Source organism: Pinus tabuliformis, chromosome 9 (assembly GCF_031772625.1).
Source record: "Pinus tabuliformis cultivar Carrire ecotype Pingquan chromosome 9, CPIR1, whole genome shotgun sequence".
Taxonomy (NCBI): Eukaryota; Viridiplantae; Streptophyta; class Pinopsida; order Pinales; family Pinaceae; genus Pinus; species Pinus tabuliformis.
Window position 1 is genome coordinate 1,416,881,459 of NC_142307.1, and position 3,533 is coordinate 1,416,884,991.

At 38.8% G+C, this 3,533-nt stretch overlaps 1 pseudogene across 2 annotated transcripts; it reads left to right on the forward strand.

The window, feature by feature from the left end:
* Positions 1 to 702: 702 nt before the first annotated feature.
* LOC149153852 (putative pentatricopeptide repeat-containing protein At3g23330 pseudogene) lies at positions 703 to 3,169 on the forward strand (annotated as a pseudogene). Of its 2 annotated transcripts, XR_016263058.1 has the most exons (2): positions 927 to 1,058; positions 1,148 to 3,169. The product of XR_016263058.1 is annotated as a putative pentatricopeptide repeat-containing protein At3g23330 pseudogene, transcript variant X2 (transcript). The 2 variants fall into 2 exon arrangements; XR_016263057.1 differs by having other exon boundaries at positions 703 to 3,169.
* The last annotated feature ends 364 nt before the right edge of the window (positions 3,170 to 3,533 follow it).

Sequence of the window (3,533 nt, forward strand, 5' to 3'; positions counted from 1 at the left end):
TGCTCGTCACAAATTCAAAAGTGTGTTTGTGGTTATTGGCAGTGATGATGTGTAAGGGTGTCTATTTGTCATTATCAAAATTGAAATTTTGCTGAGGTTAAATAAAAATTTTTAAAAATCTAAAAATTAAATAACTATATAAAACATTTCAATAACTTTGGCTCATAAAAATATTTGAACGTGAAGAAATTGGTTCTTTCTCTGCTCATGTTAGATTGGTATTTAAGATAAATCCTCCGATAGATTTTGAAAATCGAGATAAAAGTTAATTTAAGAATCAACAAAAAATTTGGTGATTGATTTCAAAAATATTTAGTTGATTTTGAAAATAATTTGATGGACTAAAGAGAATAAGTGTAATTTTTTTGGAATATTTTTAAAAGTGGTAGTCTACCTTTTTTATGTTTTGGAGAGCTTTTTGTTTTATATTTTGGAGCCTTTTTTGATATATTTTCTAATACAATTTGTTTTTGGAATCACAAATTTAAATTGTAAACTCTTCAAAACTATAGTATCTTAATTTCTTAGTTATATTCCCCGTATTAAAAAAAAAAAAAACCACTTAACTTCTTAAGATTTATAAAAAAACAAATTTTAAACTATTCTCCAAATCTACCCTCCCCGTAAAAATAATTAACATGAATGTATTTCCCAAAGATTTAAAAAATGCAATTTACCAGGATTGAGTGTTCTTTACCGTTTTGAAACAAAATCTTTATCATCAAGCGAGATGACTATAGATAACTCACCTCTCTTCAGTCAAGTATCATTTGCAAGTCATGTCACTGTGTGGCTTTTTCTTGACTTGTAAGCCATGTCATGGCGTGGCTGTATGGCACAGTCATTACAGATTGACAAGAAGAAGAAGCAGCAGATGGCATCGTTTCTTCAATCCATGCTTGGCTCTCAAAACTACTACAGTCCTAAACCCATGTCTAATACTAGTGATATCGCTGTGGAAGGAAATAGATGCAGTGAAATGAGCAATGGCGACATCATATCTCCTGCAAATGACAATGGCAGTTGCATTGACATAAGAGCAAATATCATAGCATTGTGTAAGCAGGGCTTGTTGAAAGAGGCATTTCGTCTTATGAACGAACGACGAATTTATCCTCATTTGTCTGTTTATGCTTCTCTCTTGCAGGCTTGCCTTAAGGAGAGGACCTTGTCAGAGGGAAAACTAGTCCACGCCCATATCATGCATACTGGATTTCAGTTCCTGGACAGCTTCTGCGGTAACAAACTCCTCATTGTGTATGCCAAGCTCGGGAGTCTGACGGATTCTCACAAAGTGTTTGATGAAATGCCTGAACGAAACGTGGTCTCATGGACTGTCATAATCACAGCTTACGCAAGGCGTGGACATGCCGAGGAGGCCTTGGCTCAGTTTTGCCAAATGCAGCAAACTGGCATTCGACCTGACCAGTTCATATTCGCCAGCATTTTGCCAGCATGCCGCACCTTGGCAGCTCTGGAATATGGCAAGGAGGTTCATGAAGATATAATCAGGAATGGGTTTCAATGTGATGTGGTTGTGGCGAGTGCCCTGGTAGACATGTATGTGAAATCTGGGAGCATGCAGGATGCGCGCATGGTGTTTGACAAAATGCCGCAACGAAACGTGGTTTCATGGAATACCATGATTGGAGGATGTGCCAGGAATGGGCAGGTGGAGGAGGCCCGGAGGCTTTTTCAGAGCATGCCAGACCGAGATGTAGTTTCTTGGAATACAATCATGGCAGGTTACGTGCATAATGGTTTTATTGGCGAGGCACTAGAGCACTTCGAAAATATGCCAGAACGAAATCTGGTTTCGTGGAATGCCATAATAGCAGGATGCACACAACATGGGATTCCTGATGAAGCCCTACGGCTTTTTAGACAAATGCAGCTGACGGGTTTGAAGCCAGACATAGAGACCTTATCGAGTATCTTGCCAGCTTTTGCAAACTTGGCAGCTCTGCAACAAGGCAAGAGGGTTCATGGAGACATAATTCGAAGTGGATTGGAGTTTGATGGCTTTGTTCAGAGTGCCCTTATTGACATGTATGCCAAATGTGGGAATATAGAGGATGCTCGCAAAGTGTTTGATGGGACAGTTAGGAGAGATGTAGTATCATGGACTGCAATGATAACAGGATATGCAATGAATGGATGTGGCATGGAAGCCCTCCTAGTCTTTGAACAAATGCAGCTGTCTGCGATGAAGCCAGATCATGTCACATTTATTGGTGTATTGTCAGCATGCTGCCATGCTGGTCTGGTGCATGAGGGCTGGAAATACTTCAATTGCATGACTGAGTATTATGAAATCACCCCTAGAATAGATCATTATTGCTGCATGGTGGATCTTCTTGGCCGTGCTGCATGCCTGTATGAAGCTCTAGACTTCATTAACCAAATGCCAATAAAACCTGATGCTGCAGTGTGGGCATCTTTGTTTGGTGCCTGTAGGGTCCATACGAATCTAGAGTTAGGTGAATATGTTGCAGACCGCCTTTTTGAGTTGGATCCTAAAAATGCTGCACATTATGTAACATTGTCAAACATCTATGCAGCAGCTGGCCGTTACGATGGCATACAAAAGGTGAGGAAAATAATGAAGGACAGGAGAGTAGAAAAGAATCCGGGATGCAGCTGGGTCGAGGTTAATAACAAGGTGTATTCTTTTCTCATAGGAGACAGAACACACCTGCAAATGGACACTATTTATGCATATTTGAACAAACTATCCGGGCAGATAAAGGAGGCAGGGTATTTGCCAGACACGAAATTTGTTGTCCATGATGTTGAAGAGGAGCAAAAGGAACATATTCTCTTTCACCACAGTGAGAAGCTTGCAATTTCATTTGGTCTTATAAATACATGCGCTGGAACACCTATCCGAGTAGTGAAGAACCTTCGAGTGTGTGGTGACTGTCACTCTGCCATTAAACTCATCTCCAAAATGGTTGCAAGAGAGATTATCGTGAGGGATGCCAGTTGTTTCCATCATTTCAAGGATGGAGAGTGTTCCTGTGGAGATTATTGGTGATTGTTATGCAGAGAAAGCTAGTGAACATAATTATATATAGTTACAATTTTAATCTTATATGAATTATCATTCTCAACCAGAAAACACTAAACATAACTATTTTTAATAATAATCTTATATGAATGATCATGATCAGAGTTAGTTTCTTATAGCACGCGTTGTTAGAAATATGGTGTACCTTCATTGGGAGTCAATGGCTTAAAAATCTACCACATGCTCAACTCGTGCAGATATATTTTATGGGGGAATTTTTAAGCACTAGCTATAAGGAGATATTGGTGAGATCTACGAAGGGTTAACCTATCCATGGTTTCAATTTTGTTGTGGTATGCTTATTCTATTAAGAGATTATTATTATTATTATTTAATTTTAAAGCCACCACGTTGGTTCGAACATCACATTGGTGTATGAGACTCCTTGTTTGTGGGACAAGAGACTATTTAAAATTTGAGTATGCCCACTTAATCTATATCTTCACATTAAATAAGGTTACAT